Source organism: Hypanus sabinus, chromosome 11 (assembly GCF_030144855.1).
Source record: "Hypanus sabinus isolate sHypSab1 chromosome 11, sHypSab1.hap1, whole genome shotgun sequence".
Taxonomy (NCBI): Eukaryota; Metazoa; Chordata; class Chondrichthyes; order Myliobatiformes; family Dasyatidae; genus Hypanus; species Hypanus sabinus.
Genome location: NC_082716.1, coordinates 102,073,605 through 102,101,574, shown reverse-complemented (window position 1 = coordinate 102,101,574; position 27,970 = coordinate 102,073,605). Strand labels below are relative to the sequence as shown.

At 48.9% G+C, this 27,970-nt stretch overlaps 1 protein-coding gene across 1 annotated transcript in view; it reads left to right on the top strand.

Moving 5' to 3' along the window:
* The window catches only part of LOC132402225 (leucine-rich repeat and fibronectin type III domain-containing protein 1-like), a 485,636-nt gene that overhangs the window by 3,723 nt on the left and 453,943 nt on the right, over positions 1-27,970 (top strand). The gene's annotated exons all lie outside the window — the stretch shown is intronic.

The window sequence follows — 27,970 nt, the reverse complement described above, 5'->3', positions numbered from 1 at the left end:
TGACATGGGCGATCACGGTCTTTCCGTGACCATGATTGATCTCGGCAAATGTTTCTACAGAAGTGGTTTTCCATCGCCTTCTTCTGGGCAGTGTCTTTATAAGACGGGTGACTCCAGCCATTATCAATACTCTTCAGAGATTGTCTGCCTGGAGCCAGTTGTCACATAACCAGGACTTGTGATCTGCACCGGCTGCTCACACAACCATCCACCACCTAATTGGGGGGCTAAGCAGGTGTTACGTCTTTCACAAGCATGAGTTGTGCGCTAGCAGAGGGAAGGAGTGTCTTGCACTTCCCTTGGTAGAGACGTATCTCAACTCTGCCACACCATTTGACCATTAGAACTTAGTAATCAGAAGAATGCCCATCTTTCTAGTTAATGCGTCAGTTCCAAATTTCCTCTCTTTTCTTTGTGAAGGCCAGGGGCTGGACTTGGTTGTCAGAGGCTATAAGACCACAAGACAAAGGAGCACAAGTAGGCCATTCAGCCCATCGAGTCTGCAACATTCAGTCATGGGCTGATCCAATTTTTCCAGTCATCCCCACTTCCCTGTCTTCTCTCCATACCCTTTGATGCCCTGGCTAATCAAGAACCTATCTATCTCTGCCTTAAATGTACCCATTTAAGGCGCATGGTACTGGGAGCATTGAATAGGTAGTGGGAGCTTGTCCCCATTACCACTCCCGGCTATAACAACCTTAAGGAACCATATATAAATATTGAGAAAAGAGAAAAACAAAGTAGTGAGGTAGTGTTCGATGATGCAGCCTGTTAGAATGCTCTCTGTGGTACATATGTAGAAATTTGCAAATGTCTTTGGTGACATACCAAATGTCCTCAAAATCTGAATGAAATACAGCCACTGTTGTGCCTTCTTTGTAACTTCATTTATTATATTGGGCCCAGGATAGATCTTCAGAGATGTTGACACCCAAGAACTTGAAATTGCTCACACTTTCCATTTCTGATTCTTTGATTCAGGTTCAACAGCAGGTACTACACCACAATCATCAGGCTCTTGAACAAAAAGGATAATTATACTCACTTTCCCCATCATTGAAATGTTCCCACAATCAATGATCTCAATTTCATGTTGTTCTTTGATGTTTTCATTATTTATTTATATTTGCATTTTCAGTTTGGTGTCTTCTGCACTCTGGTTGATCTTTCATTGATCCTGTTATAGTCACCATTCCATAGACTCGTTAAGTGCTTCCTCAAGAAAATGATTCTCAGGGTTGTATATGGTGTATATGGTGAGATATATATATAAAAAATGTTAATAAAATTTACTTTGACCTTTGATAAGGACCAGTGTGTGTTCCGTTGTCTTAACCTTTCTAAAATTCACAATCAGTTTTTGGCCTTTTTTAGTTTCAACTCTTGCTGTAAACAATTTCTCTTAACTTTCACCGAGTCCCAACAAACTCAAAGGAAATCGTTGTGAACTTCAAGAAAGTGCAGCTGAACCATCTCCACCCCTCCCCCACCCCCACCCCTTGAATACATGGCTCCTCTGCAAAGAGAGTTAAGAGTACCAAGTTCCTGGGAGTTCTCATCATGGCTGACTTCTCCAGGTCCCTCAGTATTACCTCCCTGATCAAGAAAGCACAACTATATCTCTACTTCTAAGGAGATTGAGGCAAGCGAGTCTCCCCCCGTCTCCCACCATCCTATCTGAAATTTATAGGAGCACCACTGAGACTACCCTGCATCTACACCTGGTCTGGGAACAGCCGAGCATCCAACCAGAAGTCCCTACAAAGGACTGTGAGAACAGCCGAGACAATCAAAGGGGTCTCCCAACCATCCATTCGAGCCATTTATCAGGAGTGCTACATATGCAGGGCCCTTAGTATTATCAAAGATCCCACCCATCCATCCAGCATTCTCTGACTTTCTATCACCAGGCAGGAGACTCCGATGCATAAAGGCAAGAATGGTCAAGATAGAGAACAGTTTCTTTCCTCAGTCTGTTAGGCTTCTGAACTCCCTGTCACATCACATTTGAAGTGTCACAGGATAATCTGTTCTGTACCTGACAATATTTAATTTATGCATTTTACTTTATTTATGTGTGATTCATTTGTAGATATTATCTTTGCCGAGTTATTGTGTGTTATATGTGTGTTATGTGCTTTACTCCCTAATTCAGATAAAAGTCTCATTTGACAGTATACATGTATCTAGTTATTATGAAAAATCTGAATTACATTAAGTATATATATGTACATTAAATAGTTAAATTAAGATAAGTAGCGCACAAACAGAAATTAAAAAGTAGTGAGGTAGTGTTCATGGATTCAACGTCCATTCAGAAATCGGATGACAGAGGGGAAGAAGCTGTTCCCAAATCATTGAGTGTGTGTCTTCAGGCTCCTGTACCTCTTTCCTGATGGTAACAGTGAGAAGAAGGCATGACCTGGGTGATGGAGGTCCTTAATGATGGAAGCCACTTTTCTGAGGCACCTCTCCTTGGAAACGTCTTAGACAATATGGAGACTAGTCCCCATGATGGTGCTGCTTAATTCAGTGACTTGAATGGCATCACTGGACCTCATCCCGTTTCGCAGTGAGGTCTGAAGACTCTTGTCAAGCCAATGATGTCTCTGTGTCTTTCACAGTTACCAGGGTGATTAAATCACAATAGGCAACTCACAGTTAAGTAAATAATGTCACAATCTGTCATCACCAGGTGATAAGTTAATGAAGCACTGACGGCTGGCCTCTTGAGCAAGTTTTGTGAGATCAGGATTGAGAAAGAATATAATACAAGCATGTGATCAATTTTATAATTCTATTTAGACCATTTCTCAATGTCAGGGTTGCTTGCAATTCAATTGTGAGTATTTTTATTGATTGGGCCCATTAGATAGCATAAACTGGATCAGTATTAAGATCTTGCAGTTAGGCTTAACCTGTTATCTTCAACACATAATCTCATTGTAAAGCAGAAGAATTGCAGATGCTGGAGGTATTGAAGTGAAAATGGAAAGAGTGCTGGAGGTACACAGCGGGCCAGGCAGTTGCTGTGGAGAGGGAAGCAGAATTGGCGTTTTCGGTCGATGGCCCTCCCTGAGAAGTTACAAAGCAAGCAAACCAGTGTGTGCAAAGTTGTGGAGAGGTGTTGAGGTTGTTTTTCCTGTGACAGAATGCAGAGCAAGGTTGTTGAGGTGACTCAGTGCTCCCGGGACTTCTCTCGTTAATCAGAGCCGGTCTGTAAGTAGAGCGAGATGGATGAGGGTCGTTAGGGAAGGCAGCGGCAGTGCTTTGGAACTGTGAGAGTCATTGGAAACCTGAATTAAGAGATGCTGTCGGTAGGAGCCTGCAGATGAGGTGGTGGTCAGTAGACCCCGAGCCAGAGCAGAAGATGTCATGTCATGTGCTCTTTTGGCCATTCATGGCCAGCAGAATAAGCTGCCAGCTCTGGGCCAGGCATCTTCTCCTCTTGCCCAAGCTCAGCACCCGAACTTCCCAAGTCTGCCCACTTCCCCTTCGCCCCTTGCCCCTCACCCTTTCACCTCGCCATTCACTATCCCCCAGCCAGCTGCATTAGTGAGCTGGACAGGGATTCTGTATTCACGCACACCCCCTTCATCATTACACCTTCAGGAGAACAAAATTATTGGAGGGACTCCTTGGTGAGGAGTCAGTCAGTATTGTCCTTCCTACAGATTCAGATTCATTTATTTATCATACGTACATGTTAACATACAATCAAACACATTGTTTGCATTAATAACTGACTTAGCTAAGGTTGTGCCGGTGGCTGCCCTCAAGTTGCTGCACATTCTGGCTCCAATATAGGTCTTCACTTGATTCCTTGGGATGACCGACCTGGTGCCCAATACCTACTGCGAAGTCAGCATAACTACCGAGCCATCTCCACTGCTTCCTCTTCATTTAACAACCAGTGTAACCGAATGACATGTTGGGTGCAGCCTGCAACTTTCACTACACATTCCAGCGCCAATACTCAGCAGAACAAGAAAGAGAACAAAAGAAGGCCCTTTCCCTCCCTGCCACCCATACCCACACACAACAGTCCTCCAACTCCAGCACAGAACTCTGGATCCCTAATCTTCAATCTCCAGGCTTTGGACTTCCGCCCAACCTTCGGGCTTCAGTCTTCAGTGTCGGCCCCCGGACAAGTCAGTGAGGGGACCCTGAATTCCAGGCTCACTGAAGCGTGCTGACTGACCCTCGTGCCTCCTGCTGACACAGACATCCAATGCCAGGACCCACTGACTTAGGATAGTCTGACACCCACAGATGTTCTCTATCACTCATCCATGTTGCTGTCCTTCAAGTGTGGAGCAGAGTCCTAGACTGCTGACATCCTTTGTCACACGTCCACATCTCCGAACTTTGAATGTGATCTGGAGCTTGACCTCTGACTCCTTCACATCCTGTCCCTAAACCTAACTCCCCTCTGTGTCCAGAAAGCATCCCTGTGAACTTAAACTTCTTTAAGTCTGAGCCACGACCTTGATGGAGACCGCAGATCGATGCCACCTTGGCTGGCCATTAGTTAGCTTGGCCAGGATTGCATCACTTACATCATAGGTGAGAGGTCACACAGTGTATGAACGGAAGCTCTAGAGGAACACAGCAGGTTGAGCGGCAGCTGTGGTGTCAATGCTCCGGGGGCAGGAAGGGGGTGGGTGATCGATGAGTAGAAGTGAAGGGGGTGAGGCGATAGGAGGAGACAGGGGAGGGGGAGTGATGAAGCCATGGGGAAGGGAGAGGGACATAAAAAGGGCTGGAGAATGTGCATCTAGCAATGGATCAAGGGGGAGTGGGTTACCTGATTTCACAGCATTTCCTTGAAGTTTGGTCTTTGCTCTAGCACCCACTGCCTTGTGATTTCCCACATGACCATGCGCTGCTATGCTACCATAAGAACTGAGTGGATTAGCCAGATGTCTGCACGTCTAAACGCCCTGAGTAGGGAGGAACGTGGTCATGCGCATTGAGTGTGTGTTGTGATTGTCTCTAGTGTCCCTAATGGTGGGGCATGATGGGTGGAATCCAACATTTCTGCATTGAGATATTAGACCATGAGACCATAAAGCAGAGGTGCAGAATTAGGCCATTTGGCCCATTGAGTCTGGCCCACCATTTCATCGTGACGGATCCATTTCCCTCTCAGCCCCAACCTCCTGCCTCCCCCCTCTAACCTTTCATGCCAGGGGATCGGGAGAGAGGGCTCTGTGGCCAACGCCTGTACATCTGCTGGTGGGGTGTACCCGGTGAAGAAAGACCTCAATTGTCTGTTCAGGGGTTACGTCACCCCCCCCTTCAAAAACAGATCCACAGTATAACAAAACACAGGGACAGACCATAAGACATAGGAGCAGAATTAGTCCATTTGGCCCATCTAGTCTGCTCTGCCACTCCATCGTAGCCGTCTTCTTAGCCCTCTCAACACCATTCTCCTGCCTTCTTTCCATAACCTTTGACACTCCTGTTGACGATCCCTTAAACCCATCCTACTATCTCTTTGACACACTACCGTCAGGAAGGAGGAACAGGAGTATCAGGGACAGGACTAGGACTGCCAAACTAGGTAGCAGCTTTTTCTCTCATGTTGTGAGATTTATCAGTGCCCGTCATGAGGGTGGTGAGATGTTTACTCTTAATCTGTGCTGTGCTCTCTATGCATTTTGAATTATAGTTTAGTAACTTATTTGTGGTAATAAGTTATGCGTGATATATGTTTTATGGATGTGCCGTGATCCAGAGGAACGTTGTTTCGGTTGGTTGTGTATAATTGTGTACAGTCATTTGACTATAAACTTGAACTTGAATTACTGATCAAGAAATTATCAACCTTTGCTTGGCTTCCACAGCTGCCTGTGGCAACAAATTCCACAGATTCACCGCCCACTGGCTGAAAGTACATTCCTCCTTATCTCTGTTCTAGAGGGACAACCTTCTATTCTGAGGCAATGCCCTCTGGTCCTAGACTCTCCCACTGTTAGAAGCATCCTCTCCATTCCCAGTCTATCTGTGCCTTTCGATATTCGATAGATTTCAATGAGATTCACCCTTGCTCCCAACCAGCCTTTTAAACTCCAGTGAGTACGGGGCCCAGAGCCATCAATTGCTCCTCACACATTAACCCTTTCATTCCTGGGATCATATTCATAAACCTCCTCTGTACACTCTCCCACCCCAGCACATCCTTCCTTAGATGTGAGGTTCATAACTGCTCAGAGCATTTCAAGTGTGGTCTGATCAATACCTTATGGAAGTTCAACATTACATCCTTGCTTATATATTCCAGTCCTCAAGGCTCCTTCAGCCACCTTTTGCTGAGCTGTACATCTGTGATTAAGTTCTCATGCCATCATTACATTTGCAAGGCTGAGCTGGCTTTTGAGGGGCTCGGATCTGGCCAGTGAGATACCCAGAGATGGTGTAGGTATTGATAAGTGATGCGTCAGCTATCATATGCAATGCACAGTACATGTTGCTGAGGTGAGTGCCTGTGCAGATGGAGGCAGAATTAGAGATCTAATTTCAGGTCCCACCCTCACCTCCTCATTTCCTCCTCAGTTCTTCCACTCCCCACCTCATCCACTCCTCACCACTGCATCCTTCTTCACCTCCTCACTTCTTCCTCAACTGCTCATCTCCTTCTTTCCAAACTCAATTCCTCTTCATCCTCTCCTCCCCTACTCCACTCCTCATCCCCTCTTTCACTCCTCATCCCTTCCTCTCCTCCTCATCTACTCCTCACCATCACATCCCTCTTCACCTCCTCATTTCTTCCTGAGCTAATTATCTCCTCTCTCCCAATCTCAAATTTTCCTCATCCCCTCCTCACCTCTCCATCTCCTCCTTCCTGACCTCACCTCATCCTCTTCCCCTTCTGCACCTCCTGCTCAAACCATACTCCTTAGAACCTTTCATCCTCCATCCTCACATCCTCATCCCCATCCTCACCTCATCACATTCCCACCCTCAATCTCAACTCCTCATCCTCTCACCCTCCATTCCTCATCCCTTACCCTCAACTGCTCACATCCCTCCACCTTCACTTCCTCAGATCCCTCTCACTCACATCCTCACATTCCTCACCCTCAGCTCCTCACATCCCTTCATCTCATCTTCATCCCTTACCCTCACATCCCCACTCTTAACTTCATCCCTCACCCTTATCTTCTCACATACCCACCCTCACATCCTCACCTCCTCATCCCTACCCTCAGCTCCTCAGATCCATCATCACCTCCTCACACCCCTCATCCTCAACACACCCTCATTCCTTAACCTCAGCTCTTCACATCCCTCAACCTCACCTCCTCACATCCCTCACCCTCATCCTCATTCCTCACACTCAGCTCTTCACATCGCTCATCTTCACCTCCTCATCCCTCACCCTCACCTCTTCACCCTCACCTCACATCTCTCACCCTCACCTCACATCCCTCAGCCTCACCTTCTCACATACCCCTCACACACCTCCTTATATTCTCCTCACTCTCATCCCTCATCCTCACCTCTTCACATCCTTCCAACTTCACCCCTCCTCATCCCTCATCCTCAGTTCCTCACATCCCTCACCCTCAACTCGCCTATTCCTTAACCTCAGCTCTTCACATCCTTCAAACTTACCTCCTCACATACCCCTCACACTCACCTCCTCACATACCCCTCACCCTCATCCTTCATCCTCACTTCCTCACATCCTCCAAACTCACCTCCTCCTCATCCCTCACCCTCAGTTCCTCATATTCCTCACCCTCACCCTCAGCTCCTCTCATCCTTCACCCCTAACACCCCCTCATCCCTTAACCTGTTCTCCACAACCCTTCACCCTCACCTCACATCCCTCACCCTCACCTCCTCACATCTCTCACCTTCATGCACCTTTATCTCTTCATCCCTCAAACTTAATTCTTGACACCTCTCATCTTCCACCCTCATCCCCTCACCCCCACCATCAGTCTCACCTTCTCCTCCCATCTCCTGATCTCCACTTCTTTTCCTAGTCAGTGAACTTCCACACCCGCTCCCCATCCTAACACATTCCTCACTGCATCATTAGCCTTCTCTCCACCTGACCTCCTCAGTTAGGGATTGTGGGGGGGGGGGACTCTGTTGAGATCAGCAAACTCTGAGGGGCTTCAATCACCAGAACTCGTCCTTGTTGTATCACAGCAGACAAGCCTCAATAGGGAGAATGGTTGGGTCTTCTAGGACCAGGGAGCACAGTCTCAGAACAAAGGGGTATCCCTTTAGAATGGAGAAGGGGAGGAATTTCTTTATCCAGAGAGTGGTGAATCCGTGGAACTTGTTGCCACATGCTGCTGCGGAGGCCAAGTCACCGGGTACATTTAAGGCAGAGGTTGATTGATTTTTGATTAGTCCCGTCACAAAGGGATACGAGGAGAAGGCAGGTGATTGGGGCTGAGACGGAAATTGGATCAGCTGTGATGAAATGGTGGAGCAGACTCGATGGGCCAAATGGCCTAATTCTGCTTCAATAGTTTATGGTCTTACCCCAGATGCCCAGCTCTGAGGAGAGGGCTACCGGCTTGGGCAGTGGGTTGGGGCAGAGGTGAGCAGCAGGGTAGTCAGGGATGTATTTTTGAAACTAACCTAGTCAACCTGGCAAACACAAGAGATGCTGGAAATCCAGAGAAACACACACAAAATACTGGAGGAGCTCAGCAGGTCTGGCAGCATCTGTGGAGAGAAGCTAACAGCCGAGGTTTTGGGCTGAGACCCTTCATCAGGGGGAAGAAACCAGAATAAGAAGGATTTAGGGGGGAGGAAGGAGAAGGAGCTAGATGGCGGTATGTGAGGGGGAAGGTAGTTGGTTGGGTTTTCTGCTGGCTCTGGGATTGGGCTGTACTGCTATTGAAGTTGAGCCCACCTGCACCTGTGTAATAATGGACCTCAAGGGCCAGTAGTTCAATGGTCCAGTGGCTGAGACCCTCACTCTGCACAGACAGCCATGAAACACAGAGAGAAAAAAACAAAACAAAAATGGATGACAGGAAATCTTCGGAGCCCCAAAGGCCACCCCACCTCCCACGCACATGCGGCAGAGAAAGCATCAACCTTTCCCCCCACCCCCTTGCTTAGGCAGAATGATCTGTCTCCTACCACCCACCACGCAAACAATAGCAAAGCCCGCCCCACAGACCGTGATCTGGAGTCTATCAAAGATAACTGCTCATCCTAACACTTCGGCATCTCAACAGGCTCTTTCTGTCACTAATGCGGCAGAGAGAAAGATATCACCCTGCCACAGCGAGAGGGGAGGCCAACAGCTTGCTGTTTCGATGTTGTATCAATCTCCAGCAGTCATGAGTTCTAGGTACCCCTATAATCCTAACCAATTATTCAATCTCGAGACACCAAATGGTTTGGAACAGTGTCACCAAAGCGCAGATTTGAAAAATTATGTCCACTTGTTCTTCTTCTCTGCGTCTTGAGGTGCATCAGGGGGCGACCTTGCCATTTCTTTAGCATTTTTGGCTATTTTTTATGAGGCTGCATTGTTAGCTCGATGCTCCGTCCAGCACGGATGGGAAGTATGCAAGGAGCCGGCCAGATTGGAACCCAGAACACTCGCCTCGGAGTCTGGTGCAGGTGCCACTACGACACCGGCTGGTTCCCTCTCATCGTGGAGACGGATTAAGGTCACATCATAAGAGCCCATCCTTGCAGTGGCCCCTTTTAATGTCTTTGCGCCTGAATTCACTCATATCATTTCCTTCCCAATTTTAAACCGCATTTTCACATCAATCTGGTTTCAAATAGAACAATCGAAAAAAAAATCTCAATGGTTGAAGATATGGGAAGATAACAAATAAATCTCTCTTCAACATCCTCCACACTCACCACTCAATCCACTCTCATCTCTGTACATATTTCTACCTAATTACCAGTGTCTAACCGAGGTGTCAGTTTCATTATCCCAGCCCTCGAAGCTTTGAAGTTGTTTCCTGGTTACAGTGAAGCATCAGATAAAATATTCATTGCCCAGGAAGGAAGGCAGAGAGTGGAATGAAATTCAGAAGCCCATGCGGACCGCTATCACTTGAGCTTTGTGTAACATACATTCCCAACTTCTGCCCACATGTTGCTGGGTGCTGGTGGAATTCATTACCGTAGACAGCTGTAGCGGCCGAGTCATTGGGGTATATAAGTTCAAGTTTACTGAAGTTTACTGTCACCTGGCATCCAAATGAAACACTGATCATCGGGATCACGGTGCACAACATAGATCCAACACATGAGGTTATAATAATAGGCACCCGTTAGTCTCATGAGAATATGGATTTGCGCCTTGGCAGGTTTGCAGGGTGCAGGTCTGGGCAGGGTTGTATGGCAGTTGCCCAAGCTGCAGGCTTTCCCCTCTCCACGCCACCGATGTTGTCCAAGGGAAGGGCACTAGGACCCATGCAGCTTGGCACCGGTGACGTCGCAGAGCAATGTGTTGTTAAGTGTCTTGCTCAAGGATACAACACGCTGCCTCAGCTGAGGCTCGAACCAGCGACCTTCAGATCAATAGACTAACACCTTACCCACTAGGCCACGCGCCAACACGAGGCTATATAAGGCTCTGGTGAAGCCTCAATTGGAGTATTGTGAGCAGTTTTGTCACTTTATCTAAGAAAGGATGATTCAGGGATGTACATGAAAATGATTCCAGGATTCCAGGATTGAAAGTCTCATCATATGAGGAACATTTGATGGCTCTGGCCCAGTTCTCACTGGAATTCCAAAGGATATGGGGAGGATCTCATTGAAACCTATTGAATGTCGAAAGGCCTTGGTGGAGTGGATGGAGAGGATGGAGGGGAGTCTAGGACCAGAGGGTACAGCCTCAGAATAGAGTGGTGCCCATTTAGAATGGAGATGAGGAGGAATTCCCTTAGCCAGAGGGTAGTGAATCTGTGGAATTCGTTACCAGGGCAGCTGTGGAGGCCAGGTCGTTGGGCGGAGTAAAGCATAGCACAGATGAACAGTAAACAGCTCACTGTCTCGTACAAGATCTCAGTGAAGGCAAGGCACTCATTGGTCTCTCAGCCTGAGGGAAGCAGCTGTTACCCAGACAAACTGTCCTAGTCCTGATGCTCCTCCACCTGTAGCGGGTGAGAGAGGTTGTGGGATGGCTGGCAGGGTTCCTCATCAAAGCTTCTGGCCCGGTAAGCGTCATGAATAGGGGGGAGGGAGAGCCGGGGATTCTCTTGGCGGTTTTTACTCTCCTCTGTAGGGTCTTGTGATCTGATGCCCTGCAGCTTCCATACCACACCCTGATGAAGACAGACAGGACTCTCTCGATGGCGCTCCGGCAGGAAGTTGTTAGAATGGGGGTGTGAAACTTCGCACGCCTCAATCTCTCAGAAATCTCGCAGGTGCTGCTGTGCCTTCTTGACTTGTGAAGCTATTGTGGGTCCAGGTTAGATCAGCCATTGTGTGCACGCCATGCAACTTTATGCTGTGCACTCTCTCCACGGCACAGCCATGCATATGCAATGGAGAGTGGTCGACCTGTGCCTTCCTGAAGTTCCTCAATCAGCTCTTTTGTCTACAATGAGACTCAGTTTGTTGTTCTCACACCATTTGCCAAATCTCTCTACCTCCTTTCTGTATGCCAACTCATCATGGTTTCCAATGAGGCCAACCACTGCAGAACCTTCAGCAAGCTTGTTGGTGCAGTTTGATCTGCATCCAATGAATAATGACTGTACAGTCATGATTCAACAGAGTGAACAGCAGTGGGCTGAGCACACAACCCCGGGGTGGGCACCAACACTCAATGTGATGAGCTTGAGGTGTTGCTCACAACTCAGACTGACTGGCATCCTTCATCAAGATGTCCAAGAAACAGTTACAGAGAGGGTGTGTTGTATCCCAACAAAGACAATTTACCCACCGGCCTTGGAAGGGTGATCGTGTTAAACGCTAAGCTGAGATTGATGAAAAACATCCTGGTATAGGAGATTTAAAGCTGAGATTGATAGGTTCTTGACTAGCCAGGTTATCAAAGCTTATGGGGAGAAGGCAAGAGAATAGGGTTGAGAGGGATAATAAATCAGCCCTCATGGACTGGAAGAGCCTGATTCTGTTCCTTTGTCTCATGGTCTTAAAGGGGGTCCTCACTGAGGTTGTCTTCAGGCTGTGGACCCTCTCTTGTCCTGCCACTTGTAGAGAAAAGTAGACCTGTGCTTAATACAGCTGTGGGATCTTCCTGTTCTCCTCATCCACCCTCCTCTCCCACTGAGTCCTCAGTCCTAGTGTCAAAACCAAAGTCTGCAGTTTATAAGGTGCCTCTATGGTACCGAATTAAATAAAAACATCATAAGATATGGGAGCAGAATTAGACCATTTGGCCCATCAAGTCTGCTCTTCCATCTCATCGTAGTTGATTCATCTTCTCTCTCAGCCCCGGTCTCCTCCCTTCTCCCTGTATCCCTTCATGCCCTGACCAATCACGAATCTATCAACCTCTGCCTTAAATATACCCAATAACTTGGCTTCCACAGCCATCTGTAGCAATAAATTCCGCAGATTCACTATTCTTTGGCTAAATGGACGTCCCTCTATTCTGAGTTTATGTACTGTGGTCCTAGGTTTCCCCACCTGAGGAAAAACCCTCTCCACATTCACCCTATTGAGGTTTTCAAAATTTGATAGGTTTCAATGAGGTCACCTCTCATTCTTCTGAATTCCTGTGAGTAGAGACCCAGAGCCATCAAACGCTCCTCAGGTGACAAGCCTTTCAATCCCAGAATCATACTCATAACCCTTCTTTGAACCTTGCCCAAAGTCAACACATCCTTTATTAGATAAGAGGCCTAAAACTGTTCACACTACTGCAAGTGAGGCCTCACTAACGCCTTATAAAGCCTCAACATTATATCCTTGCTTTTATAGTCTAGTCCCCTTGTAACGAAGGCTAACATTGCATTTGCCTTCCCTACCATTGACTCAACTGGCAAGTTAGCCTTTAGGGAGTCCTGCACAAGGTCTCCCAAGTCCTTTTGTACATCAGATTTTTGGATTTTCTCTCCATTTAGAAAATAGACTACAATTTTATTTCTTCTACCAAAGTACATGATCGGACACCAGGCAACAGAGAACGATAGAGTCACATAACAAGGAACATGACCCTTCAGCCCATCTCATCCATGCTAACTGTGTTGTCCGGTGAACCAATCCCATCCTACGCTTAGAGCATAGCCAACTACATCTCTCTTATCCATGGACCTCTTTAAGCTGTGTGAGCCAGGCAGCACCTACATAGAGGACACACAGTCAACAGTTTGGACTGCGACCCTTCATCAGGACTGGAGAGGAAGGGGACAGAAGCCAGAATAAGGAAGTGCGGGGGGAGGGGTGGAAGGTGATAGGTGAGTCCAGATGAAGGGGAAGGTGGCTGGGTGGATGGGGGAGATGGAGATGAAGTAAGAAGCTAGGAGGTGACAGATGGAAGAGGTAAAGGGCTCAGAGGAAGGAATCCGATAGGAGATGAGAGTGGTCCATGGGAGAGAGGGAAGCAGGAGGGGAACCAGAGGGAGGTGATGGGCAGGCAAAGAGAAGGAAGGGGTGAGAGGGAAGCCAGGGGAAAAAGAAAGAAGGGGAAAGAGATCATCAGCAGTGGGAGAAATCAATGTACATGCAATCAGGTTGGAGGCTACCTATGAAGTGTTACTCCAACCTGAGAGTGGCTTCATCGTGGCAGTAGAGGAGGCCATGGATTGAGATGTTGGAATGGAAAAGGGAAATGGAATTATCGTAGGTGGCCACTGGGAAATCCCACCTTTTGTCGGATGGAGCACATGGTATTCCAGTCTGGGACTCCATTAGAACTGTTTTGTATCTGCCATGTTATCACTCTCTCTCTTCCCCAATGCTGTACCTGCTGGCAATCAAATCTGGGTTGGTTATAGGAAGGAAAATAAATTCCACTTCCTTCCTCTGAGCCAAGAATGAAGCGTTGAATGCACCAGACCATGACACCATAGACAATAAGACGCAGGAATGGAATTGGGCCATTTGGCCCATCGAGTCTGCACTGACATTCCATCATGGCTGGTCCATTTTCCCTCCCGACCCCAATCTCTCTGTATCTCCTCATGCCCTGGCAAATCAAGAATCTATCACCCGCTACCTTAAATATACCCGTTGACAAGGGCCTCTTGTGGCAACGAAGTCCACAGATTTACCACGCTCTGGCAGAAGAGATTCCTGCTCACCTCCAATCTAAAAGGAAGCCCCTTTAATCTGAGGCTGTGCCCTCTGGTCTTAGGCTCCCCCACCATCCTCTGCACATCCACTCTTATCAATGTTAGCTGGGAGAGCATCCCACCCATGAGTCGGGAGGAGGCAGTGCAGGCACTGCTGAGATTTGGAATTTACAGGTCCCAGCAGTATCTCTCAATCTTTCATTCCAGCACATCCACTAACTCAATTTGACAACCTCTGATTTCCTGTGAACATGTTATTTAGAGCTGTCACACGGCACATGCTATTCATACTTCACTGCCCAGCATGCTATGGAGATGGTGTTTCCATGAGTTTACTGCACAAGTACCTGTGAGGCTTTCCAGTGAGGCTCGCCAATGTCTGAATGGTGGGCTCAGTGTTTGATTGAGGGGTGATGCTTTGCATCCACGCAGACAAAAACCCACCTGGGCTCAGAACAATCATAGTTTTAGTGCACTGGAAGTAATGACTCTAGTCTGGGATTGAAAGTCTACAGGCTTTAAGTTAAAATCCCATCACAGCAATATCTAGCTCCATAAATCTGAAAACACCGCAGAGAGAACAAACATCACCAAATTTTTACAGAAACCCAGAGGTGGATGGGTTTTTGAGAAAGATGATGTTACTGTAGAGAGCATTTTAACTAGTTCCATCACCCTCTGGTACGGTGAGGCTGGGGGTGTAGGGTTGACGTCTGCGGAGCAACTGCACAGGACTGAAGCAAGCTGCAGAGAGTTGTGAACTCAGTCAGTTACAACAGCCTCGCCAGCATCCAGGACACCTTTAAAGAGCAAAACCACAAAAAGGCAGCATCCATCATTAAAAACCCCCATCACCCAGGACATTCTCTCTTCTCATTGTTGCCATCAGGGAGGAGGTACAGGAGCCTGAAGACACACACTCAGTGATTCAGGAACAGCTTCTTCCCCTCTGCCATCAGCGAGGAGGTACAGGAGCCTGAAGACACACACTCAGTGATTCAGGAACAGCTTCTTCCCCTCTGCCATCAGGGAGGAGGGACAGGAGCCTGAAGACACACACTCAGTGATTCAGGAACAGCTTCTTCCCCTCTGCCATCAGGGAGGAGGTACAGGAGCCTGAAGACACACACTCAACAATTCAGGAACAGCTTCTTCCCCTCTGCCATCAGGGAGGAGGTACAGGAGCCTGAAGACACACACTCAATGATTCAGGAACAGCTTCTTCCCCTCTGCCATCAGGGAGGGTGTACAGGAGCCTGAAGACACACACTCAGCGATTCAGGAACAGCTTCTTCCCCTCTGCCATCAGGGAGGAGGTACAGGAGCCTGAAGACACAAACTCAACAATTCAGGAACAGCTTCTTCCCCTCTGCCATCAGGGAGGAGGTACAGGAGCCTGAAGACACACACTCAATGATTCAGGAACAGCTTCTTCCCCTCTGCCATCAGGGAGGAGGTACAGGAGCCTGAAGACACACACTCAGTGATTCAGGAACAGCTTCTTCCCCTCTGCCATCAGGGAGGAGGTACAGGAGCCTGAAGACACACACTTAACGATTCAGAAACAGCTTCTTCCCCTCTGTCATCGGATTTCTGAACGGACATTGAACCCTTGAACACTACCTCATTACCTCTTTTTAATTTCTGTTTGTGCACTACTTTATTTAATTAACTTTAAAAAATATGTATATACATACACACAATTCATACTGTAATTTCCACTTATTATTATTATGTATTGCAATGTGCTGATAACACAATTTCACTGCATATGCCAGTGTTATTAAACCTGATGTCTGATATTCTGACAGCCCATCGAGCTGTTGATTGTTCTGTCTTCTGGAATGTACTGAAGGTCACCCAGCTGTGGTCAGTAATGTGGCTGTGGTGATACCAGCACCAAAGGAGTAGCAGCAATCTATCCTTCTCAAAGGACCTACACTCAGCCACTTCCCACACCCACACCATCATCTCTGCCCGTGATCTAACTTTTGAGGTCCAACCCCACCAGCACCATCACCTCTAGTGGGGATCTATTGCTAACCATTTACCACAAACAAACAGACCATCACCTCGATCCGAGATCTATCCTCGAGCCCCTACCCACACCCAACCCATCTACTCTGTCAATGCTCTATCTTGGGCGCTTCCCCACACCCATAAGATCAGGATCTGTCCTGATCCCCTTCTCACAACCACACAGTCACCTTTATTCAGGATCCAGCTCATCTTTTCCAGTCCTGATGAAGGGTCTTGTCCCAAAACATCAGTTGTTTACTCTTTTCCACAGATGCTGCCTGGACTGCTGAGCTCCCCCAGCCTTTTGTGTGTGTGTTATTTACCAGGATGCTTCCTAGCTTAGAGGGCACGTGCTGTAATGAATGGCTGGATAAACTTGGGTCACCATCGCAGACCTCCTTCGCTGGCCATAGGCTCAGTCTGCCCCCAGCCACAGACTGATTTTGAATGTTATTTGGAATCTTGGCAACATATCAAATCCCAAGAGGAGGTTTGCACCTTATACCTAGTTTGACTTGAAGACAAGTGCTCGTATCCTTGTCTCACCACCCATTTCCAGTTCAACTGCTGCTCGCCCACGGCTGAAACCCTCGCCACACTCTTTCAGAATTGATAATCCCTAACATCGATCTCTCTGAGTGTTGTGGTGACCAAGTGTTGATTCTGCCTGGGATCCACTCACCCACCAAGTTTGGTGTCTGGTGTGTGGTATAAGTACTCACATTTTCATATTCAACTGTTTAACTGCTCTCTATCTGTGTAACACCCTCAACATTAACCCATCCTTCCGTCTCTGTAATCCCCTCCATCCCTGATACCACTCTCTGTCTCTGTAATACCCTCCACCCATAAACCCTCCCTGCCTCTGTAAACCCCTCCACCCCTCCATCTCTGTGAACCTCTCCACCCATAAACCCTCCCTGTCTCTGTAATCCCCCCACCCTACACCTCTCCATCTTTGTAAACCCCTCCACCCCTACACCCCTCCCTGTCTCTGCAACCTTCTCTACTCCAACACCCCTGCATCTCTGTAAACCCCTACACCCCTCCGTCTATAAACCCCTCCACCCCAACACTCCTCCCTGTTTCTGTAAGCCCTTCCATCCCTACACCCCTCCGTCTATAAACCCCTCCACCCCAACACTCCTCCCTGTCTCTGTAATCCTCTCCTTGTCCTACACCCCTCCCCGTCTCCAGAAACACTCTTCATTCATATCTCTGTGAACCACTTGAGCGTTAATATGTCTCCCTCAGCAAGTCCCTCCAGCTCCTACAATCGTCCCCATCACTAACTTCCTCCTGCTCCCACACCCCCACCTCTGTTACACCCTCCAACCCCTTCACCCCTCTCTGTAACCCCCTCTCCTGCCCCTACACCCTCTAATCTCCTCCCTCCCCTACAGCCCTCCCTGTCTCTGTAACCCCCTCCTGCCCCTACACCTCCTGTCTCTGTAAACCCCTCTGGCCCCTAAACCTCTCTGGTCTCCATATTGCACTTGCACCCCTCCATTCCACTGCCCCACCATGGACGTCATTGCCTGCTTCTGCGCGAGCCCTGACCTCCAGACCTCCCTTGTCAAACAGCTGCATTTCTCTGTTGCTCCTCTACGAGTGAGCTTTGTGTCCCTGAACTCTTGATCTTCCTTCCCGAACTGCTACGCGTCTCTCTGCTCTTTGGGTGAAGTTTCCCCACTTGTGCCCCGGTGACAGTGTGTGCTTGATCAGCCCAGGAATGATGGTGGGCCACAGTTCATCCATCTAGATCGTTGTTGCTGTTCTACAGCTGGAATCCCTGGAACTGGGATGGTCCTTGGGGAAAGGCCACTGGAGAACCACACACGATTGAGGCAGAAGGAGCCACATTATCTGTCCTACAATGGGTTAACTGTAACAGAATAGAGGAACGTATCAGGCCAATGGAGGGGAGTGATATCCAATTAAATGCCTGCAAGGTGAGTCTGTGGGCGGAAATTGAAGAATTTTTCACACCACAGAGTAGACTGGGATCTGATGAAGAATCACTTCACAGCTGATATAACATTGAATTAAATCCACACAAATGCCACTAAATTGCAGCCTGAGAGAGATTTGAACCTTCAGAGGGCACCAAGAATAGAAATATATTTCCGTTGTAATTCTGTTAAGTCCTAATGGGCAACGGGGATGCAAACACATATTTCAAGTTGCTGCATGCTTTGAGCTGCATGACTGCTCTGATTTTTTGATCAGAGGCTTTCAGTACCTCAAACTGCCGAGCCAGAACTCTGGTTCGGCCACTTAGGGAGTGTTGCCCCACTGTAGGAAGGACGTTGGGGCTTTGGAGTGGGTACAAAAGAGGATTCCCAGGATACTGGTATCAGAAGTGATTAATTGGATATTTCTGCCCACAGGTTCACCTTGCAGTTATTTAATTGGATATTACTCTCCACCATTTGCCTGCTGAGTTCTTCCAGACTGTTACTGTTAACCCTTTGTAGGATATGTAAACATTTGCAGGTTTACCAGGGTTCACTCATTTCAATTCCGCTTCCCGTTCCCATTTCAATATGTCAGTTCTTGGCCTCCTCTACAGCCGCTGTCATCCCTAAGGGGGCAACAGCTTATATTCTTTCCATCCTGGTAGCCTCCAACCTGACGGCTCAAAATTCTGGTATTTGCACCATTCCCCATTCCTGCTTGCTTCTCACACCTTACCTGCCCATCACCTCCCTTTGGTGCTCCTCCCTTTTCCCTTTATCCACGGTCTTCTACCCTTTCCTATCAGGTTACTCCTTCACCAGCCCTTTATCTCTTTCTCCAATTAACTTCCCAGCTCTTTACTTCAACTCCTCCCCTGTCACCTGTCACCTTGTACTTCTCCATCCTCTTCCCCCACCTTCTTTGCTGTGACTTTGTATCGTTTCCAGTCCCGATGAAGGGTCTTGACCCGAAACATCAACCGTTTACTCTTTTCCATAAATGCCTCCTGGACTGCTGAGCTCTTCCAGCACTTTGTGAGTGTTATTTACCAGGACGCTGCCTGGTTTACAGGGCATGTGCTATCATGAGAGGCTGGATAAACTTGGGTTTGTTTCTCTGGAGCGGCAGAGGCTGAGGAGAGATCCGATAGAGGTTTACAAGATTATGAGAGGCATGGAGAGAGTAGACAGAGAGTATCTGTTTCCCGGGCAGAAATGTCTAATACCAGAGGTCATCCATTGAAGACGAGAGGGGATAGGTTCATGGGGCATGTGAGGGGTAGGTTTTTTGCTCAGAGAGTGGTGGGTGCCTGGAATACGCTGCCTGGTGTGGTGCTAGAGGCAAATACATTAGAGGCTTTTAAGAGATGGACACTTAGATGTGAGCAAGATGGAGGGATATGGACATGGTGTAGGTAGGAGGGATTAGTGTTTGGGTGTTTTTGATTTGCTCTTCAGGTAGTTTTGCACAACATTGTGGGCTGAATGGCCTGTTCCTGTGCTGTATTTATCTATGTTCTCTGTCTATGAAAAGATGACCTGTGTGGGTTTACTTGGAAGTTTCAATTAATTAATAACTTAATTGTCCATTACACAGTTGGTGCTTAGGGCAACAGTGAAAGCCCACCATCTCTATCTGTCTGTGACCGCACTGTGCAGAAGTCTTATGTATGTATGTATGTATGTACATTTTGGACCGAGACCCTTCTTCATCACCAAATTCAAAGTACATTTATTATCAAAGTATGTATACATCATACAACCTTGAGATTCGTCTCTTTACAGGCAGCCACAAAACAAAGAAACCCTCAAAGAACATTAAAAAGTCTGTCAAAGACCCAATGAGCAGAGAGTAAAAAAAGAACTAATTGTGTAAACAATAAAAGTAAGCAAATCGCATTCCAAACAAAAGCGAGTTGACGACGAGAAGCCGGGGTCAGCTGGAGCAGGCCGCAGCTTCAGCTCAGCTCCGCGCAGAGTTGAGGAGGTGTCGCCGAACAGTGAGCAAAACCAACTCGACCTTCACCTCTGGTCCCGACACCCTGCTTTTTCAATCCACCTGACCTGGCAGTTAAATCATCCAAATGTTGAGCCATTCCTCATGTGAGGACCAAGGCCGTGTCACATCATATGCTCTGGGCTGGACTCCGCCCAGTATGTTCCAGCCCGGACCTGACCTTTCCAAGTCGGCCCGACGCTTAGACTGATCGAACCACACTTGCGGTTCAGGTGGTCGGGCCTTGAACCTGCCTCTCCTCTGCTCTGCTCTCAACCAACTTTGCCTCAATTATGCCTTGACTTTGCCTCGTGCCCATACGATTTGACCCTCAACTCAGCCTTGGCTTTGCTCACCTCTCAGTTTTCTGCGGTGATCGTTTACTAGAAAAAGTGTTATTAATAAAGCAATTAGTTGTATTCTTTGTTGTGCTTGCTGCCAGTAAGTAGCCCCTGGGCTTCACCACTGCCATCTTAAGGCTGAATGTAACCCTCCATCAACACCAGTCAGTCCTGTCCATCGATACTGTGGAGTACCTCCAGCATTTGGTGAGTGCTGCTCTGAGTACAGATTCAGACAGAGAGGAGTTTCCAGTCGTACACAACAGGGTGCAACAGAGCTCATAGAGTGAATGATGAACATGCCGATAATAGATGTAATGAGAAATACAGCGGCGAGCAAAAATATAGCAGAATTGTGGATGGATTATACTACAAAGCAGAAATGGAAACAGAGAGAGGGGGAGTTAAGAGTCTGAAAATACGGCAGCCCACTGGGTTGGGGCAGTAGAGAGGTGACCTGCAGGCTAGTGGAGGGAAGGAGTTCCTTATACCAACCTAGGTAGATATGTATCTCCAACCTAGCACCTCACCAAGTCAACCTCGGGTTTAGGGATTTGAACATCAGCATTAATTGACCAATGTGCTGCTGGGGAAGGGCTGATTGTGTGGTGCGTTGTTGGGGTGGGCTGATTGTGTGGTGTGTTTGGGGGGAGCTGATTGTGTGGTGTGTTGTTGGGGGTGGGCTGAGTGTCCGGTGTGTTGTTGGGGTAGGGCTGATTGTGTGGTGCGTTGTTGGGGGAGTGTTGATTGTGTGGTGTGTTGCTGGGGAATGGCTGATTGTGTGGTGTGTTGTTCGTGGCGGCCAGATTGTGTAGTGTATTGTTGCGGGAGGGCTGATTGTTTGGTGTGTTGTGGGGGAGGGCTGATTGTTTGGTCTGTTGTTGGGGAGGGATGATTGTGTGGTGTGTTGTTGAGGAGGGCTGATTGTGTGGTGTGTATGGGGGGACCTGATTGTGTGGTGTGTTCTTGGGGGACTTTTGATTGTGTGGTTTGTTGTTCGGGGTGTTGATTGTGTGGTGTGTTGTTGGGGGAGGGTTGATTGTGTGGTGTGTTGTTGGGGAGGGCTGATTGTGTTGTGTATTGTTGGGGGAGGGCTGATTGTGTGGTGTTTTGTTGGGGAAGGACTGATTGTGTGGTGTGTTGTTGGGTTGGGTTGATTGTGTGGTGTGTTGTTGATTGTGTTGTGTTGCTGGAGAAGGGATATTGTGTGGTGTGTTGTTGGGGAGGGCTGATTGTGTGGTGTGCTGCTCGGGAACGGTTGATTGTGTGGTGTGTTGTTGGGGAAGGGCTGATTGTGTGATGCGTTGTTGGGGAACGGCTGATTGTGTGGTGTGTTGTTGGTGAGGGCTGATTGTGTGGTGTGTTGTTGGGGAACGGCTGATTGTGTGGTGTGTTGTTGGTGAGGGCTGATTGTGTGGTGTGTTGCTGGGGAATGGATGATTGTGTGGTGTGTTGTTGGGCAGGGCTGTTAGTTGCGTGTTGTTGGGGAGGGCTGATTGTGTGGTGTGTTTCGAGAATGGCTGATTGTGTGGTGTTTTAGGGAGGGCTGATTGTGTGGTGTGTTGGAGGAGGGCTGATTGTGTGCTGAGTTGTTGGAGAAGGGCTGATTGTGTGGTGTGTTGTTGGGGGAGGGCTGATTCTGTGGTGCGTTGTTGGGGAGGGCTGATTCTGTGGTTTGTTGTTGGGGAGGGCTGATTGTGTGGTGTGTTGTTGGGGAGGGCTGATTGTGTGGTGTGTTGTTGGGGAGGGCTGATTGTGTGGTGTGTTGTTGGGGAGGGCTGATTGTGTGGTTTGTTGCTGGGGGAGGGCTGATTCTGTGGTGTGTTGTTGGAGAAGGGCTGATTGGTTGGTGTGTTGTTGGGGTGGGCTGATTGTGTGGTGTGTTGTTGGGGGTGGGCTCTCTGGTGTGTTGTTGGTGAGTCCTGATTGTGTGATGTGTTATTGGGAAGGGCTGATTGTGTTGTGTGTTGCTGGGGTGGGCTGATTGTGTGGTGCGTTGTTGGGGAACGGCTGATTGTGTGGTGTGCTGCTGGGGAGGGCTGATTGTGTGGTGTGTTGGGAAGGGCTGATTGTGTGGGGTGTTGGGAAGGGCTGATTGTGTGGTGTGTTGGGAAGGGCTGATTGTGTGGGGTGTTGGGAAGGGCTGATTGTGTGGTGTGTTGGGAAGGGCTGATTGTGTGGTGTGCTGCTCGGGAACGGTTGATTGTGTGGCGTGTTGTTCAGGAGGGCTGATTGCGTGTTGTGTTGTTGGGGAGGGCTGATCGTGTGGTGTGTTGTAGTGGGAGGTCTGATTGTGTGGTGTGTTGTTGAGGTGGGCTGATTGTGTGGTGTGTTGTTGGGGAAGGGCTGATTGTGTGATGCGTTGTTGGGGAACGGCTGATTGTGTGGTCTGTTGTTGGGGAGGGATGATTGTGTGGTGTGTTTTTGGGGGAGGGCTGATTGTGTGGAGTGTTTCTGGAGAAGTGCTGATTGTGTGGTGTGTTGTTGGGAAGGGCTGATTTTGTGGTGTGTTGCTGGGGAGGGCTGATTGTGTGGTGTGTTGTTGGTGGCGGCCAGATTGTGTACTGTATTGTTACGGGAGGGCTGATTGTTTGGTGTGTTGTGGGGGAGGGCTGATTGTGTGGTCTGTTGTTGGGGAGGGATGATTGTGTGGTGTGTTGTTGAGGAGGGCTGATTGAGTGGTGTGTATGGGGGGACATGATTGTGTGGTGTGTTCTTGGGGGTCGGCTGATTGTGTGGTTTGTTGTTGGGGGTGTTGATTGTGTGGTGTGTTGTTGGGGGAGGGTTGATTGTGTGGTGTGTTGTTGGGGAGGGCTGATTGTGTGGTGTTTTGTTGGGGAAGCACTGATTGTGTGTTGTGTTGTTGGGGAGGTCTGATTGTGTTGTGCGTTGTTGGGGACTGTTGATTGTGTGGTGTCTTGTTGGGTTGGGTTGATTGTGTGTTGTGATGGGGCAGGGCTGATTGTGTGGTATGTTGTTGGATTGCGCTGAGCGTGTGGTGTGTTGTAGTGGGAGGTCTGATTGTGTGGTTTGTTGTTGAGGTGGGCTGATTGTGTGGTGTGTCGTTGGGGGATGGCTGATTGTGTGATGTGCTGCTGGGGAAGGGCTGAATTTGTGGTGTGTTGTTGTGGGAGGGTTGATTGTGTGGTGTTTTATTGGGGAGGGCTGAAAGTGTGGTGTATCATTGGGAAGGGCTGATTTTGTGGTGTGTTGCTGGGGAGGGCTGATTGTGCGCTGTTTTGTTGGGAAGGGTTGATTGTGTGATGTTTTATTGGAGAGGCTTGATTTTGTGATGTGTTGTTGGGGAGGGCTGATTGTTTCGTGTGTTGTTGGGGAGGGTTGATTGTGTGGTGTGTTGTTGGTGAAGGGCTGATTGTGTGTTGTGTTGTTGGGGAGGGCTGATCCTGTGGTGTGTTGTAGTGGGAGGTCTGATTGTGTGGTGTGTTGTTGAGGTGGGCTGATTGTGTGGTGTGTTGTTGGCGGAGTGTTGATTGTGTGGTGTGTTGTTGGGGAGGGCTGATTGAGTGGTGTTTTGATGGGGGAGGGGTGATTGTGTGTTGTGTTGTTGGGTAGGGCTGATCGTGTGGTGTTTTGTAGTGGGAGGTCTGATTGTGTGGTGTGTTGTTGAGGAGGGCTGATTGTGCGGTGTTTTGTTGGGGAGGGTTGATTGTGTGGTGTGTTGCTGGGGAATGGCTGATTGTGTGGTGTGTTGTTGGGGGCGGCCAGATTGTGTAGTGTATTGTTGCGGGAGGGCTGATTGTTTGGTGTGTTGTGGGGGAGGGCTGATTGTGTGGTGTGTATGGAGGGAGCTGATTGTGTGGTGTGTTCTTGGGGGAGGGCTGATTGTGTGGTGTTTTGTTGGGGAAGGACTGATTGTGTGTTGTGTTGTTGGGTTGGGTTGATAGTGTGGTGTGTTGTTGGGGAGGGCTGATTGTGTTGTGTTGCTGGAGAAGGGATATTGTGTGGTGTGTTGTTGGGGAGGGCTGATTGTGTGGTGTGTTGGGAAGGGCTGATTGTGTGGTGTGCTTCTCGGGAACGGTTGATTGGTGTGTTGTTGGGGAAGGGCTGATTGTGTGATGCGTTGTTGGGGAACGGCTGATTGTGTGGTGTGTTGTTGGTGAGGGCTGATTGTGTGGTTTGTTGTTGGGGAACGGCTGATTGTGTGGTGTGTTGCTGGGGAATGGATGATTGTGTGGTGTGTTTTTGGGGGAGGGCTGATTGTGTGGTGTGTTGTTGGGCAGGGCTGTGTGTTGCGTGTTGTTGGGGAGGGCTGATTGTGTGGTGTGTTTCTGGAGAATGGCTGATTGTGTGGTGTGTTGGAGGAGGGCTGATTGTGTGGTGTGTTGGAGGAGGGCTGATTGTGTGCTGAGATGTTGGAGAAGGGCTGATTGTGTGGTGTGTTAGGGAGGGCTGATTGTGTGGTGTGTTGGAGGAGGGCTGATTGTGTGCTGAGTTGTTGGAGAAGGGCTGATTGTGTGGTGTGTTGTTGGGAAGGGCTGATTGGTTGGTGTGTTATTGGGGTGGGCTGATTGTGTGGTGCGTCGTTGGGGAACGGCTGATTGTGTGGTGTGCTGTTGGGGAGGGCTGATTGTGTGGTGTGTTGGGAAGGGCTGATTGTGTGGTGTGCTGCTGGGGAAGGGCTGATTGTGTGGTGTGCTGCTGGGGAACGGCTGATTGTGTGGTGTGTTGTTGGGAAGGGCTGATTGTGTGGGGTGTTGGGAAGGGCTGATTGTGTGGTGTGTTGGGAAGGGCTGATTGTGTGGTGTGTTGTTGGGAAGGGCTGATTGGTTGGTGTGTTATTGGGGTGGGCTGATTGTGTGGTGCGTCGTTGGGGAACGGCTGATTGTGTGGTGTGCTGTTGGGGAGGGCTGATTGTGTGGTGTGTTGGGAAGGGCTGATTGTGTGGTGTGCTGCTGGGGAAGGGCTGATTGTGTGGTGTGCTGCTGGGGAACGGCTGATTGTGTGGTGTGTTGTTGGGAAGGGCTGATTGTGTGGGGTGTTGGGAAGGGCTGATTGTGTGGTGTGTTGGGAAGGGCTGATTGTGTGGTGTGTAGTTGGGAAGGGCTGATTGTGTGGTGTGTTGGGAAGGGCTGATTGTGTGGTGTGCTGCTCGGGAACGGTTGATTGTGTGGTGTGTTGTTGGGGAGGGCTGATTGCGTGTTGTGTTGTTGGGGAAGGGCTGATTGTGTGATGCGTTGTTGGGGAACGGCTGATTGTGTGGTCTGTTGTTGGGGAGGGATGATTGTGTGGTGTGTTGGGAAGGGCTGATTGTGTGGTGTGTTTTTGGGGGAGGGCTGATTGTGTGGAGTGTTTCTGGAGAAGTGCTGATTGTGTGGTGTCTAGTTGGGGAGGGCTGATTGTGTGGTGTGTTGTTGGGAAGGGCTGATTTTGTGGTGTATTGCTGGGGAGGGCTGATTGTGTGGTGTGTTGTTGGTGGCGGCCAGATTGTGTAGTGTATTGTTGCGGGAGGGCTGATTGTTTGGTGTGTTGTGGGGGAGGGCTGATTGTGTGGTCTGTTGTTGGGGAGGGATGATTGTGTGGTGTGTTGTTGAGGAGGGCTGATTGTGTGGTGTGTATGGGGTGACCTGATTGTGTGGTGTGTTCTTGGGGGACGGCTGATTGTGTGGTGTGTTGTTGGGGAGGGCTGATTTTGTTGTGTATTGTTGGGGGAGGGCTGATTGTGTGGTGTTTTGTTGGGGAAGGACTGATTGTGTGTTGTGTTGTTGGGGAGGTCTGATTGTGTTGTGCGTTGTTGGGGAGTGTTGATTGTGTGGTGTCTTGTTGGGTTGGGTTGATTGTGTGTTGTGATGGGGCAGGGCTGATTGTGTGGTATGTTGTTGGATTGCGCTGAGAGTGTGGTGTGTTGTAGTGGGAGGTCTGATTGTGTGGTTTGTTGTTGAGGTGGGCTGATTGTGTGGTGTGTCGTTGGGGGACGGCTGATTGTGTGGTGTGCTGCTGGGGAAGGGCTGAATTTGTGGTGTGTTGTTGTGGGAGGGTTGATTGTGTGGTGTTTTATTGGGGAGGGCTGAAAGTGTGGTGTATCATTGGGAAGGGCTGATTTTGTGGTGTGTTGCTGGGGAGGGCTGATTGTTTCGTGTGTTGTTGGGGAGGGTTGATTGTGTGGTGTCTAGTTGGGGAGGGCTGATTGTGTGGTGTGTTGTTGGGGAGGGCTGATTGTGTGGTGTGTTGTTGGTGAAGGGCTGATTGTGTGTTGTGTTGTTGGGGAGGGCTGATCGTGTGGTGTGTTGTAGTGGGAGGTCTGATTGTGTGGTGTGTTGTTGAGGTGGGCTGATTGTGTGGTGTGTTGTTGGGGGAGTGTTGATTGTGTGGTGTGTTGTTGGGGAGGGCTGATTGAGTGGTGTGTTGATGGGGGAGGGGTGATTGTGTGATGTGTTGTTGGGGAGGGCTGATTGTGTGGTTTGTTGCTGGGGGAGGGCTGATTCTGTGGTGTGTTGTTGGAGAAGGTCTGATTGGTTGGTGTGTTGTTGGGGTGGGCTGATTGTGTGGTGTGTTGTTGGGGGTGGGCTCTCTGGTGTGTTGTTGGTGAGTCCTGATTGTGTGATGTGTTATTGGGAAGGGCTGATTGTGTTGTGTGTTGCTGGGGTGGGCTGATTGTGTGGTGCGTTGTTGGGGAACGGCTGATTGTGTGGTGTGCTGTTGGGGAGGACAGATTGTGTGGTGTGTTGGGAAGGGCTGATTGTGTGGTGTGTTGGGAAGGGCTGATTGTGTGGTGTGCTGCTCGGGAACGGTTGATTGTGTGGTGTGTTGTTCAGGAGGGCTGATTGCGTGTTGTGTTGTTGGGGAACGGCTGATTGTGTGGTCTGTTGTTGGGGAGGGATGATTGTGTGGTGTGTTGGGAAGGGCTGATTGTGTGGTGTGTTTTTGGGGGAGGGCTGATTGTGTGGAGTGTTTCTGGAGAAGTGCTGATTGTGTGGTGTCTAGTTGGGGAGGGCTGATTGTGTTGTGCGTTGTTGGGGAGTATTGATTGTGTGGTGTCTTGTTGGGTTGGGTTGATTGTGTGTTGTGATGGGGCAGGGCTGATTGTTTGGTATGTTGTTGGATTGCGCTGAGAGTGTGGTGTGTTGTAGTGGGAGGTCTGATTGTGTGGTTTGTTGTTGAGGTGGGCTGATTGTGTGGTGTGTCGTTGGGGGACGGCTGATTGTGTGGTGTGCTGCTGGGGAAGGGCTGAATTTGTGGTGTGTTGTTGTGGGAGGGTTGATTGTGTGGTGTTTTATTGGGGAGGGCTGAAAGTGTGGTGTATCATTGGGAAGGGCTGATTTTGTGGTGTGTTGCTGGGGAGGGCTGATTGTTTCGTGTGTTGTTGGGGAGGGTTGATTGTGTGGTGTCTAGTTGGGGAGGGCTGATTGTGTGGTGTGTTGTTGGGGAGGGCTGATTGTGTGGTGTGTTGTTGGTGAAGGGCTGATTGTGTGTTGTGTT